At 37.7% G+C, this 15,336-nt stretch overlaps 6 non-coding genes across 6 annotated transcripts; all 6 read left to right on the top strand.

Moving 5' to 3' along the window:
- Positions 1–309: 309 nt before the first annotated feature.
- Positions 310–394, top strand: TRNAR-UCU (transfer RNA arginine (anticodon UCU)). Its single transcript is given in 2 exon segments — positions 310–346; positions 359–394. It is a non-coding gene; the product is annotated as a tRNA-Arg (tRNA).
- Positions 395–2,593: 2,199 nt separating this feature from the next.
- On the top strand, positions 2,594–2,678 carry TRNAR-UCU (transfer RNA arginine (anticodon UCU)). Its single transcript is given in 2 exon segments — positions 2,594–2,630; positions 2,643–2,678. It is a non-coding gene; the product is annotated as a tRNA-Arg (tRNA).
- A 2,025-nt stretch (positions 2,679–4,703) lies between these two features.
- TRNAR-UCU (transfer RNA arginine (anticodon UCU)) lies at positions 4,704–4,788 on the top strand. The gene is given in 2 exon segments: positions 4,704–4,740; positions 4,753–4,788. It is a non-coding gene; the product is annotated as a tRNA-Arg (tRNA).
- A 280-nt stretch (positions 4,789–5,068) lies between these two features.
- TRNAR-UCU (transfer RNA arginine (anticodon UCU)) lies at positions 5,069–5,153 on the top strand. Its single transcript is given in 2 exon segments — positions 5,069–5,105; positions 5,118–5,153. It is a non-coding gene; the product is annotated as a tRNA-Arg (tRNA).
- Positions 5,154–9,629: 4,476 nt separating this feature from the next.
- Positions 9,630–9,714, top strand: TRNAR-UCU (transfer RNA arginine (anticodon UCU)). The gene is given in 2 exon segments: positions 9,630–9,666; positions 9,679–9,714. It is a non-coding gene; the product is annotated as a tRNA-Arg (tRNA).
- A 2,196-nt stretch (positions 9,715–11,910) lies between these two features.
- TRNAR-UCU (transfer RNA arginine (anticodon UCU)) lies at positions 11,911–11,995 on the top strand. The gene is given in 2 exon segments: positions 11,911–11,947; positions 11,960–11,995. It is a non-coding gene; the product is annotated as a tRNA-Arg (tRNA).
- The last annotated feature ends 3,341 nt before the right edge of the window (positions 11,996–15,336 follow it).

Raw genomic sequence — 15,336 nt, 5'->3', positions numbered from 1 at the left:
AAATAGAAATATGTAGTACATCTTGTAAAGACGTGTCATCAGATTTGTCATTTAATGGAATTACTGATTTAGATCGTACTCTGTGTCCATTAGTCATTTGCGAAGCTTCATATTCTGTTTGAGAAAAGCATTTATTCGTGGTTAGTCATTTTAATTTCGTGTACATAATACGTTATAATAAAATATAAATAAAAAATACATATTGTGTATTCAATTATTAGTCAAGATCGAAAGGAACAGTGTGATCTGGTCAAACGTTGTGATGTAAAAATTAAAAATACCTTGCATACGAAGCAGGCGATATGTAGTGTCTCCGTGGTGCAACGGATAGCGCGTCGGACTTCTAGTTGAAACAGTTATTCGGAGGCTGTGGGTTCGAATCCCACTGGAGATGGCTCTTCTTTTAAGTCACGATGGACATGTTTTGTTCAAATTGTCGTCAATAGTCTTAACATATTGGACAGTTGTAGCTCTCCTCGGTACTAATAATTAGGAAAGACCGAGACCGTCGACTGAGATTAAAATATTCTGCACGCATTTTGATGGAATGAACCAATATAAAAAAAATGGCTACCAATGGTATAAAAAGCCAACTGGTTGTAGCGATACTAGGTGTTTGATACGTGTTCTACACGAGCCTTTGTAAGATCAACCGAAATATAAAAATAATTACCTAATTCCATCAACATACATGTCCTTGCTTATCCCCAACGTCTACATGGAATGACGTTGAATGCTCTTTAACATGTTGTTGAAGCACCGTCACTCGGTAAATGTTGGTGAGTTGAAACATAATCAACCGGAACAATCACAGAGTTAGTGAGTTTTCACGATCCGCGGATTATTAATTAGCATTCCAATTATTAACACATTTGCCAAAAATTAACACATTTGCCATGATATTAGAAAGCCGGCATTTTTGAAAGAAAAGCAGTTCTCTATTGGATTGTTTTGTTCAATTTAACGTCAGTGTTCTGTCCGAATTAAACAGCAGTATCTTACCTATGTATCAATAATTAAAGAACACCAACGAGAGAAGAGCGTCGGATGAGATTTATAATTCCATACACATTTTGAAATGGTATACTCATTAATAAACACAACAAAATCGCCGCAGCCAGTAAACGTTTTTTTTTTGTTTTGTCGAAGCGCCATCACTCGGTGAATACCGGCAAGTTCAATCATCAACAGCATTACACATCCGAGTTCCTGTGTCTTTTCACGTTATATGGAGTGTTAATTGGCATAACAACACTGCGAGTTAACACATTTGTAGCGCAAGTAAACAGACGGCATTTTACGGAAGGGGGCGGCAATCCATTGACAAAGTTTTCTTGAATATCCTTACAAATGCGAAAATTGGTATAGGAATTCGAAACTATAAATCAACCAAAACATACCACATGTGTATCATTGCTACACGCTTTCTCGTCCCATGTGTATCGTATAAAGAATACTATGGCATTACATATTGACAACACCCATTTTACAGCCAATGTTATGTTGAACTTATTACCGGTGTTAGATATTGCTGGTCGGTTTGATTGGAAGAATGTCTGCGGTTACGTAGATGGTAAATCGCACAGCAAAGGTAAGTAAATGTGCTCTACTTTAAATAATTATGTCTCACCGAATTAACTTCAAAATGGATTATAGTGGTTTAGGTCACGTAATGTTGTATCACGATTGCTACAGACACAAATATGTTTTTTTTTAATTTTTACAGGTAGTTATGTTGGCAGGAAATCAAGTCGCTATATCTACAGCGAGACACAGTCGGTTTTATTAGAAGTAATATTTACAACTACTACGGAGTATCTAAATCGCGACATGCGCAAGAGTATCGCCATAATTACCAACTTATCGGAAAAGTCAATTATGGTAAGTGAGAGCATTATGTATGCACCAAAGTATGTTATAATGTAAGCGAACAGTTTCTTGTTGTTCATTATACAATAATCTATTTTATTCACTTTTCAGAAGTGGTTTCAGAATCGTCGGAGTCAAAAACGGAGGCAAGAACGGAAAAGAGATGCCGTGTTATATGCTAAGCACCATCAAGCACCAATACAAATGTTGAACGAATCGACGACGCGTTTTCCGTCCGTGCGAAGTCGAGGAAAATCAGTGGACACTCGACTTGATGTCCTACCAGCAACGCCTTCCCTCAGTGAATATATTGGTGTTCCACAATCCAGTAGTACACCAAGGCATTGAAGTGATACGAAGATACAAAATTGCAGTACACATTCCAGTGGTATCCTGACCGACGTCTATCAAAGTGAAATAGAAATATGTAGTACACCTTGTAAAGACGTGTCATCAGATTTGTCATTTAATGGAATTACTGATTTAGATCGTACTCTGTGTCCATTAGTCATTTGCGAAGCTTCATATTCTGTTTGAGAAAAGCATTTATTCGTGGTTAGTCATTTTAATTTCGTGTACATAATACGTTATAATAAAATATAAATAAAAAATACATATTGTGTATTCAATTATGAGTCAAGATCGAAAGGAGCAGTGTGATCTGGTCAAACGTTGTGATGTAAAAAATAAAAATACCTTGCATACGAAGCAGGCGATATGCAGTGTCTCCGTGGCGCAACGGATAGCGCGTCGGACTTCTAGTTGAAAAAGTTATTCGGAGGCTGTGGGTTCGAATCCCACCGGAGATGGCTCTTCTTTTAAGTCACGATGGACATGTTTTGTTCAAATTGTCGTCAATAGTCTAACATATTGGACAGTTGTAGCTCTCCTCGGTACTAATAATTAGGAAAGACCGAGACCGTCGACTGAGATTAAAATATTCTGCATGCATTTTGATGGAATGAACCAATATAAAAAAATGGCTACTAATGGTATAAAAAGCCAACTGATTGTAGCAATACTAGGTGTTTGATATGTGTTCTACACGAGCCTTTGTAAGATCAACCGAAATATGAAAAAAATTACCTAATTCCATCAACATACATGTCCTTGCTTATCCCCAACGTCTACATGGAATGACGTTGAATGCTCTTTAACATGTTATTGAAGCACCGTCACTCGACAAATGTTGGTGAGTTGAAACATAATCAACCAGAACAATCACAGAGTTAGTGAGTTTTCACGACCCGCGGATTATTAATTAGCATTCCAATTGTTAACACATTTGCCAATAGTTAACACATTTGCCACGATATTAGAAAGCCGGCATTTTTGAAAGAAAAGCAGTTCTCTATTGGCTTGTTTTGTTCAATTTAACGTCAGTCTTCTGTCCGAATTAAACAGCAGTATCTTACCTAAGTGTCAATAATTAAAGAACACCAAAGAGAGAAGAGCGTCGGATGAGATTTATAATTCCATACACATTTTGAAATGGTATACTCATTAATAAACACAACAAAATCGCCGCAGCCAGTAGACGTTTTTTTTTGTTTTGTCGAAGCGCCATCACTCGGTGAATGCCGGCAAGTTCAATCATTAACAGCTTTACACATCCGAGTTCCTGTGTCTTTTCACGTTATATGGAGTGTTAATTGGCATAACAACACTGCCAGTTAACACATTTGTAGCGCAAGTAAACAGACGGCATTTTACAGAAGGGGGCGGCAATCCATTGACAAAGTTTTCTTGAATATCCTTACAAATGCGAAAATTGGTATAGGAATTCGAAACTATAAAGCAACCAAAACATACCACATGTGTATTATTGCTACACGCTTTCTCGTCCCATGCGTATCGTATAAAGAATACTATGGCATTACATATTGACAACTCCCATTTTACAGCCAATGTTATGTTGAACATATTACCGGTGTTAGATATTGCTGGTCGGTTTGATTGGAAGAATGTCTGCGGTTACGTAGATGGTAAATCGCACAGCAAAGGTAAGTAAATGTGCTCTACTTTAAATAATTATGTCTCACCGAATTAACTTCAAAATGGATTATAGTGGTTTAGGTCACGTAATGTTGTATCACGATTGCTACAGACACAAATATGTTTTTTTTTAATTTTTACAGGTAGTTATGTTGGCAGGAAATCAAGTCGCTATATCTACAGCGAGACACAGTCGGTTTTATTAGAAGTAATATTTACAACTACTACGGAGTATCTAAATCGCGACATGCGCAAGCGTATCGCCATAATTACCAACTTATCGGAAAAGTCAATTATGGTAAGTGAGAGCATTATGTATGCACCAAAGTATGTTATAATGTAAGCGAACAGTTTCTTGTTGTTCATTATACAATAATCTATTTTATTCACTTTTCAGAAGTGGTTTCAGAATCGTCGGAGTCAAAAACGGAGGCAAGAACGGAAAAGAGATGCCGTGTTATATGCTAAGCACCATCAAGCACCAATACAAATGTTGAACGAATCGACGACGCGTTTTCCGTCCGTGCGAAGTCGAGGAAAATCAGTGGACACTCGACTTGATGTCCTACCAGCAACGCCTTCCCTCAGTGAATATATTGGTGTTCCACAATCCAGTAGTACACCAAGGCATTGAAGTGATACGAAGATACAAAATTGCAGTACACATTCCAGTGGTATCCTGACCGACGTCTATCAAAGTGAAATAAAAGTGTTTTTTTTATTTTTACAGGTAGTTATGTTGACAGGAAATCAAGTCGCTATATCTACAGCGAAACACAGTCGGTTTTATTAGAAGTAATATTTACAACTACTTGCATACGAAGCGGACGATATGCAGTGTCTCCGTGGCGCAACGGATAGCGCGTCGGACTTCTAGTTGAAACAGTTATTCGGAGGCTGTGGGTTCGAATCCCACCGGAGATGGCTCTTCTTTTAAGTCACGATGGACATGTTTTGTTCAAATTGTCGTCAATAGTCTTAACATATTGGACAGTTGTAGCTCTCCTCGGTACTAATAATTAGGAAAGACCGAGACCGTCGACTGAGATTAAAATATTCTGCACGCATTTTGATGGAATGAACCAATATAAAAAAAATGGCTACCAATGGTATAAAAAGCCAACTGGTTGTAGCGATACAAGGTGTTTGGTGTTGTGATGTAACAAATAAAAATATCTTGCATATGAAGCAGGCGGTATGCTGTGTCTCCGTGGCGCAACGGATAGCGCGTCGGACTTCTAGTTGAAACAGTTATTCGGAGGCTGTGGGTTCGAATCCCACCGGAGATGGCTCTTCTTTTAAGTCACGATGGACATGTTTTGTTCAAATTGTTGTCAATGGTCTTAACATATTGGACAGTTGTAGCTCTCCTCGGTGCTAATAATTAGAAAGACCAAGACCGTCGACTGAGATTAAAATATTCTACACGGATTTTGATGTAATGAACCATATACAAAAATGGCTACTAATGGTATAAAAAGCCAACTGATTGTAGCGATACTAGGTGTTTGATACGTGTTCTACACGAGCCTTTGTAAGATCAACCGAAATATAAAAATAATTACCTAATTCCATCAACATACATGTCCTTGCTTATCCCCAACGTCTACATGGAATGACGTTGAATGCTCTTTAACATGTTGTTGAAGCACCGTCACTCGGTAAATGTTGGTGAGTTGAAACATAATCAACCGGAACAATCACAGAGTTAGTGAGTTTTCACGATCCGCGGATTATTAATTAGCATTCCAATTATTAACACATTTGCCAAAAGTTAACACATTTGCCATGATATTAGAAAGCCGGCATTTTTGAAAGAAAAGCAGTTCTCTATTGGCTTGTTTTGTTCAATTTAACGTCAGTGTTCTGTCCGAATTAAACAGCAGTATCTTACTTAAGTGTCAATAATTAAAGAACACCAAATGGAGAAGAGCGTCGGATGAGATTTATAATTCCATACACATTTTGAAATGTATACTCATTAATAAACACAACAAAATCGCCGCAGCCAGTAGACGTTTTTTTTTTGTTTTGTCGAAGCGCCATCACTCGGTGAATGCCGGCAAGTTCAATCATTAACAGCTTTACACATCCGAGTTCCTGTGTCTTTTCACGTTATATGGAGTGTTAATTGGCATAACAACACTGCGAGTTAACACATTTGTAGCGCAAGTAAACAGACGGCATTTTACAGAAGGGGGCGGCAATCCATTGACAAAGTTTTCTTGAATATCCTTACAAATGCGAAAATTGGTATAGGAATTCGAAACTATAAATCAACCAAAACATACCACATGTGTATCATTGCTATACGCTTTCTCGTCCCATGCGTATCGTATAAAGAATACTATGGCATTACATATTGACAACACCCATTTTATAGCCAATGTTATGTTGAACTTATTACCGGTGTTAGATATTGCTGGTCGGTTTGATTGGAAGAATGTCTGCGGTTACGTAGATGGTAAATCGCACAGCAAAGGTAAGTAAATGTGCTCTACTTTAAATAATTATGTCTCACCGAATTAACTTCAAAATGGATTATAGTGGTTTAGGTCACGTAATGTTGTATCACGATTGCTACAGACACAACTATGTGTTTTTTTTATTTTTACAGGTAGTTATGTTGGCAGGAAATCAAGTCGCTATATCTACAGCGAGACACAGTCGGTTTTATTAGAAGTAATATTTACAACTACTACGGAGTATCTAAATCGCGACATGCGCAAGCGTATCGCCATAATTACCAACTTATCGGAAAAGTCAATTATGGTAAGTGAGAGCATTATGTATGCACCAAAGTATGTTATAATGTAAGCGAACAGTTTCTTGTTGTTCATTATACAATAATCTATTTTATTCACTTTTCAGAAGTGGTTTCAGAATCGTCGGGGTCAAAAACGGAGGCAAGAACGGAAAAGAGATGCCGTGTTATATGCTAAGCACCATCAAGCACCAATACAAAAGTTGAAAGAATCGACGACGCGTTTTCCGTCCGTGCGAAGTCGAGGAAAATCAGTGGACACTCGACTTGATGTCCTACCAGCAACGCCTTCCCTCAGTGAATATGTTGGTGTTCCACAATCCAGTAGTACACCAAGGCATTGTAGTGATACGAAGATACAAAATTGCAGTACACATTCCAGTGGTATCCTGACAGACGTCTATCAAAGTGAAATAGAAATATGTAGTACACCTTGTAAAGACGTGTCATCAGATTTGTCATTTAATGGAATTACTGATTTAGATCGTACTCTGTGTCCATTAGTCATTTGCGAAGCTTCATATTCTGTTTGAGAAAAGCATTTATTCGTGGTTAGTCATTTTAATTTCGTGTACATAATACGTTATAATAAAATATAAATAAAAAATTCATATTGTGTATTCAATTATGAGTCAAGATCGAAAGGAACAGTGTGATCTGGTCAAACGTTGTGATGTAAAAAATAAAAATACCTTGCATACGAAGCAGGCGATATGCAGTGTCTCCGTGGCGCAACGGATAGAGCGTCGGACTTCTAGTTGAAACAGTTATTCGGAGGCTGTGGGTTCGAATCCCGCCGGAGATGGCTCTTCTTTTAAGTCACGATGGACATGTTTTGTTCAAATTGTCGTCAATAGTCTTAACATATTGGACAGTTGTAGCTCTCCTCGGTACTAATAATTAGGAAAGACCGAGACCGTCGACTGAGATTAAAATATTCTGCACGGATTTTGATGTAATGAACCAAAAACAAAAATGGCTACTAATGGTATAAAAAGCCAACTGATTGTAGCGATACTAGGTGTTTGATATGTGTTCTACACGAGCCTTTGTAAGATCAACCGAAATATAAAAATAATTACCTAATTCCATCAACATACATGTCCTTGCTTATCCCCAACGTCTACATGGAATGACGTTGAATGCTCCTTAACATGTTATTGAAGCACCGTCACTCGACAAATGTTGGTGAGTTGAAACATAATCAACCAGAACAATCACAGTGTTAGTGAGTTTTCACGACCCGCGGATTATTAATTAGCATTCCAATTGTTAACACATTTGCCAATAGTTAACACATTTGCCACAATATTAGAAAGCCGGCATTTTTGAAAGAAAAGCAGTTCTCTATTGGCTTGTTTTGTTCAATTTAACGTCAGTCTTCTGTCCGAATTAAACAGCAGTATCTTACCTAAGTGTCAATAATTAAAGAACACCAAAGAGAGAAGAGCGTCGGATGAGATTTATAATTCCATACACATTTTGATATGGTATACTCATTAATAAACACAACAAAATCGCCGCAGCCAGTAGGATTTTTTTTTTGTTTTGTCGAAGCGCCATCACTCGGTGAATGCCGGCAAGTTCAATCATTAACAGCTTTACACATCCGAGTTCCTGTGTCTTTTCACGTTATATGGAGTGTTAATTGGCATAACAACACTGCCAGTTAACACATTTGTAGCGCAAGTAAACAGACGGCATTTTACAGAAGGGGGCGGCAATCCATTGACAAAGTTTTCTTGAATATCCTTACAAATGCGAAAATTGGTATAGGAATTCGAAACTATAAAGCAACCAAAACATACCACATGTGTATTATTGCTACACGCTTTCTCGTCCCATGCGTATCGTATAAAGAATACTATGGCATTACATATTGACAACTCCCATTTTACAGCCAATGTTATGTTGAACATATTACCGGTGTTAGATATTGCTGGTCGGTTTGATTGGAAGAATGTCTGCGGTTACGTAGATGGTAAATCGCACAGCAAAGGTAAGTAAATGTGCTCTACTTTAAATAATTATGTCTCACCGAATTAACTTCAAAATGGATTATAGTGGTTTAGGTCACGTAATGTTGTATCACGATTGCTACAGACACAAATATGTGTTTTTTTTATTTTTACAGGTAGTTATGTTGGCAGGAAATCAAGTCGCTATATCTACAGCGAGACACAGTCGGTTTTATTAGAAGTAATATTTACAACTACTACGGAGTATCTAAATCGCGACATGCGCAAGCGTATCGCCATAATTACCAACTTATCGGAAAAGTCAATTATGGTAAGTGAGAGCATTATGTATGCACCAAAGTATGTTATAATGTAAGCGAACTGTTTCTTGTTGTTCATTATACAATAATCTATTTTATTCACTTTTCAGAAGTGGTTTCAGAATCGTCGGGGTCAAAAACGGAGGCAAGAACGGAAAAGAGATGCCGTGTTATATGCTAAGCACCATCAAGCACCAATACAAAAGTTGAAAGAATCGACGACGCGTTTTCCGTCCGTGCGAAGTCGAGGAAAATCAGTGGACACTCGACTTGATGTCCTACCAGCAACGCCTTCCCTCAGTGAATATATTGGTGTTCCACAATCCAGTAGTACACCAAGGCATTGTAGTGATACGAAGATACAAAATTGCAGTACACATTCCAGTGGTATCCTGACAGACGTCTATCAAAGTGAAATAGAAATATGTAGTACACCTTGTAAAGACGTGTCATCAGATTTGTCATTTAATGGAATTACTGATTTAGATCGTACTCTGTGTCCATTAGTCATTTGCGAAGCTTCATATTCTGTTTGAGAAAAGCATTTATTCGTGGTTAGTCATTTTAATTTCGTGTACATAATACGTTATAATAAAATATAAATAAAAAATACATATTGTGTATTCAATTATGAGTCAAGATCGAAAGGAACAGTGTGATCTGGTCAAACGTTGTGATGTAAAAAATAAAAATACCTTGCATACGAAGCAGGCGATATGCAGTGTCTCCGTGGCGCAACGGATAGCGCGTCGGACTTCTAGTTGAAACAGTTATTCGGAGGCTGTGGGTTCGAATCCCGCCGGAGATGGCTCTTCTTTTAAGTCACGATGGACATGTTTTGTTCAAATTGTCCTCAATGGTCTTAACATATTGGACAGTTGTAGCTCTCCTCGGTGCTAATAATTAGAAAGACCGAGACCGTCGACTGAGATTAAAATATTCTACACGGATTTTGATGTAATGAACCAAATACAAAAATGGCTACTAATTGTATAAAAAGCCAACTGATTGTAGCGATACTAGGTGTTTGATACGTGTTCTACACGAGCCTTTGTAAGATCAACCGAAATATAAAAATAATTACCTAATTCCATCAACATACATGTCCTTGCTTATCCCCAACGTCTACATGGAATGACGTTGAATGCTCTTTAACATGTTGTTGAAGCACCGTCACTCGGTAAATGTTGGTGAGTTGAAACATAATCAACCGGAACAATCACAGAGTTAGTGAGTTTTCACGATCCGCGGATTATTAATTAGCATTCCAATTATTAACACATTTGCCAAAAATTAACACATTTGCCATGATATTAGAAAGCCGGCATTTTTGAAAGAAAAGCAGTTCTCTATTGGATTGTTTTGTTCAATTTAACGTCAGTGTTCTGTCCGAATTAAACAGCAGTATCTTACCTATGTATCAATAATTAAAGAACACCAACGAGAGAAGAGCGTCGGATGAGATTTATAATTCCATACACATTTTGAAATGGTATACTCATTAATAAACACAACAAAATCGCCGCAGCCAGTAGACGTTTTTTTTTTGTTTTGTCGAAGCGCCATCACTCGGTGAATGCCGGCAAGTTCAATCATTAACAGCTTTACACATCCGCGTGCCTGTGTCTTTTCACGTTATATGGAGTGTTAATTGGCATAACAACACTGCGAGTTAACACATTTGAAGCGCAAGTAAACAGCCGGCATTTTACAGAAGGGGGCGGCAATCAATTGACAAAGTTTTCTTGAATATCCTTACAAATGCGAAAATTGGTATAGGAATTCGAAACTATAAATCAACCAAAACATACCACATGTGTATCATTGCTACACGCTTTCTCGTCCCATGCGTATCGTATAAAGAATACTATGGCATTACATATTGACAACACCCATTTTACAGCCAATGTTATGTTGAACTTATTACGGGTGTTAGATATTGCTGGTCGGTTTGATTGGAAGAATGTCTGCGGTTACGTAGATGGTAAATCGCACAGCAAAGGTAAGTAAATGTGCTCTACTTTAAATAATTATGTCTCACCGAATTAACTTCAAAATGGATTATAGTGGTTTAGGTCACGTAATGTTGTATCACGATTGCTACAGACACAAATATGTGTTTTTTTTATTTTGACAGGTAGTTATGTTGGCAGGAAATCAAGTCGCTATATCTACAGCGAAACACAGTCGGTTTTATTAGAAGTAATATTTACAACTACTACGGAGTATCTAAATCGCGACATGCGCAAGCGTATCGCCATAATTACCAAATTATCGGAAAAGTCAATTATGGTAAGTGAGAGCATTATGTATGCACCAAAGTATGTTATAATGTAAGCGAACAGTTTCTTGTTGTTCATTATACAATAATCTATTTTATTCACTTTTCAGAAGTGGTTTCAGAATCGTCGGGGTCAAAAACGGAGGCAAGAACGGAAAAGAGATGCCGTGTTATATGCTAAGCACCATCAAGCACCAATACAAATGTTGAAAGAATCGACGACGCGTTTTCCGTCCGTGCGAAGTCGAGGAAAATCAGTGGACACTCGACTTGATGTCCTACCAGCAACGCCTTCCCTCAGTGAATATATTGGTGTTCCACAATCCAGTAGTACACCAAGGCATTGTAGTGATACGAAGAAACAAAATTGCAGTACATTTTCCAGTGGTATCCTGACAGACGTCTATCAAAGTGAAATAGAAATATGTAGTACACCTTGTAAAGACGTGTCATCAGATTTGTCATTTAATGGAATTACTGATTTAGATCGTACTCTGTGTCCATTAGTCATTTGCGAAGCTTCATATTCTGTTTGAGAAAAGCATTTATTCGTGGTTAGTCATTTTAATTTCGTGTACATAATACGTTATAATAAAATATAAATAAAAAACACATATTGTGTATTCAATTATGAGTCAAGATCGAAAGGAGCAGTGTGATCTGGTCAAACGTTGTGATGTAAAAAATAAAAATACCTTGCATACGAAGCAGGCGATATGCAGTGTCTCCGTGGCGCAACGGATAGCGCGTCGGACTTCTAGTTGAAACAGTTATTCGGAGACTGTGGGTTCGAATCCCGCCGGAGATGGCTCTTCTTTTAAGTCACGATGGACATGTTTTGTTCAAATTGTCGTCAATAGTCTTAACATATTGGACAGTTGTAGCTCTCCTCGGTACTAATAATTAGGAAAGACCGAGACCGTCGACTGAGATTAAAATATTCTGCACGGATTTTGATGTAATGAACCAAAAACAAAAATGGCTACTAATGGTATAAAAAGCCAACTGATTGTAGCGATACTAGGTGTTTGATACGTGTTCTACACGAGCCTTTGTAAGATCAACCGAAATATAAAAATAATTACCTAATTCCATCAACATACATGTCCTTGCTTATCCCCAACGTCTACATGGAATGACGTTGAATGCTCTTTAACATGTTGTTGAAACACCGTCACTCGGTAAATGTTGGTGAGTTGAAACATAATCAACCAGAACAATCACAGAGTTAGTGAGTTTTCACGATCCGCGGATTATTAATTAGCATTCCAATTATTAACACATTTGCCAAAAGTTAACACATTTGCCATGATATTAGAAAGCCGGCATTTTTGAAAGAAAAGCAGTTCTCTATTGGCTTGTTTTGTTCAATTTAACGTCAGTCTTCTGTCCGAATTAAACAGCAGTATCTTACCTAAGTGTCAATAATTAAAGAACACCAAAGAGAGAAGAGCGTCGGATGAGATTTATAATTCCATACACATTTTGAAATGGTATACTCATTAATAAACACAACAAAATCGCCGCAGCCAGTAGACGTTTTTTTTGTTTTGTCGAAGCGCCATCACTCGGTGAATGCCGGCAAGTTCAATCATTAACAGCTTTACACATCCGAGTTCCTGTGTCTTTTCACGTTATATGGAGTGTTAATTGGCATAACAACACTGCGAGTTAACACATTTGAAGCGCAAGTAAACAGCCGGCATTTTACAGAAGGGGGCGGCAATCAATTGACAAAGTTTTCTTGAATATCCTTACAAATGCGAAAATTGGTATAGGAATTCGAAACTATAAATCAACCAAAACATACCACATGTGTATCATTGCTACACGCTTTCTCGTCCCATGCGTATCGTATAAAGAATACTATGGCATTACATATTGACAACACCCATTTTACAGCCAATGTTATGTTGAACGTATTACGGGTGTTAGATATTGCTGGTCGGTTTGATTGGAAGAATGTCTGCGGTTACGTAGATGGTAAATCGCACAGCAAAGGTAAGTCAATGTGCTCTACTTTAAATAATTATGTCTCACCGAATTAACTTCAAAATGGATTATAGTGGTTTAGGTCACGTAATGTTGTATCACGATTGCTACAGACACAAATATGTGTTTTTTTTATTTTTACAGGTAGTTATGTTGGCAGGAAATCAAGTCGCTATATCTACAGCGAAACACAGTCGGTTTTATTAGAAGTAATATTTACAACTACTACGGAGTATCTAAATCGCGACATGCGCAAGCGTATCGCCATAATTACCAAATTATCGGAAAAGTCAATTATGGTAAGTGAGAGCATTATGTATGCACCAAAGTATGTTATAATGTAAGCGAACAGTTTCTTGTTGTTCATTATACAATAATCTATTTTATTCACTTTTCAGAAGTGGTTTCAGAATCGTCGGGGTCAAAAACGGAGGCAAGAACGGAAAAGAGATGCCGTGTTATATGCTAAGCACCATCAAGCACCAATACAAATGTTGAAAGAATCGACGACGCGTTTTCCGTCCGTGCGAAGTCGAGGAAAATCAGTGGACACTCGACTTGATGTCCTACCAGCAACGCCTTCCCTCAGTGAATATATTGGTGTTCCACAATCCAGTAGTACACCAAGGCATTGTAGTGATACGAAGATACAAAATTGCAGTACACATTCCAGTGGTATCCTGACAGACGTCTATTAAAGTGAAATAGAAATATGTAGTACACCTTGTAAAGACGTGTCATCAGATTTGTCATTTAATGGAATTACTGATTTAGATCGTACTCTGTGTCCATTAGTCATTTGCGAAGCTTCATATTCTGTTTGAGAAAAGCATTTATTCGTGGTTAGTCATTTTAATTTCGTGTACATAATACGTTATAATAAAATATAAATAAAAAACACATATTGTGTATTCAATTATGAGTCAAGATCGAAAGGAGCAGTGTGATCTGGTCAAACGTTGTGATGTAAAAAATAAAAATACCTTGCATACGAAGCAGGCGATATGCAGTGTCTCCGTGGCGCAACGGATAGAGCGTCGGACTTCTAGTTGAAACAGTTATTCGGAGGCTGTGGGTTCGAATCCCGCCGGAGATGGCTCTTCTTTTAAGTCACGATGGACATGTTTTGTTCAAATTGTCGTCAATAGTCTTAACATATTGGACAGTTGTAGCTCTCCTCGGTACTAATAATTAGGAAAGACCGAGACCGTCGACTGAGATTAAAATATTCTGCACGGATTTTGATGTAATGAACCAAAAACAAAAATGGCTACTAATGGTATAAAAAGCCAACTGATTGTAGCGATACTAGGTGTTTGATATGTGTTCTACACGAGCCTTTGTAAGATCAACCGAAATATAAAAATAATTACCTAATTCCATCAACATACATGTCCTTGCTTATCCCCAACGTCTACATGGAATGACGTTGAATGCTCCTTAACATGTTATTGAAGCACCGTCACTCGACAAATGTTGGTGAGTTGAAACATAATCAACCAGAACAATCACAGTGTTAGTGAGTTTTCACGACCCGCGGATTATTAATTAGCATTCCAATTGTTAACACATTTGCCAATAGTTAACACATTTGCCACAATATTAGAAAGCCGGCATTTTTGAAAGAAAAGCAGTTCTCTATTGGCTTGTTTTGTTCAATTTAACGTCAGTCTTCTGTCCGAATTAAACAGCAGTATCTTACCTAAGTGTCAATAATTAAAGAACACCAAAGAGAGAAGAGCGTCGGATGAGATTTATAATTCCATACACATTTTGATATGGTATACTCATTAATAAACACAACAAAATCGCCGCAGCCAGTAGGATTTTTTTTTTTTTTTGTCGAAGCGCCATCACTCGGTGAATGCCGGCAAGTTCAATCATTAACAGCTTTACACATCCGAGTTCCTGTGTCTTTTCACGTTATATGGAGTGTTAATTGGCATAACAACACTGCCAGTTAACACATTTGTAGCGCAAGTAAACAGACGGCATTTTACAGAAGGGGGCGGCAATCCATTGACAAAGTTTTCTTGAATATCCTTACAAATGCGAAAATTGGTATAGGAATTCGAAACTATAAAGCAACCAAAACATACCACATGTGTATTATTGCTACACGCTTTCTCGTCCCATGCGTATCGTATAAAGAATACT

Source organism: Saccoglossus kowalevskii, chromosome 13, assembly GCF_978046115.1.
Source record: "Saccoglossus kowalevskii chromosome 13, keSacKowa6.1, whole genome shotgun sequence".
NCBI lineage: Eukaryota > Metazoa > Hemichordata > Enteropneusta > Harrimaniidae > Saccoglossus > Saccoglossus kowalevskii.
This window is presented reverse-complemented; position numbering and strand designations above follow the sequence as displayed.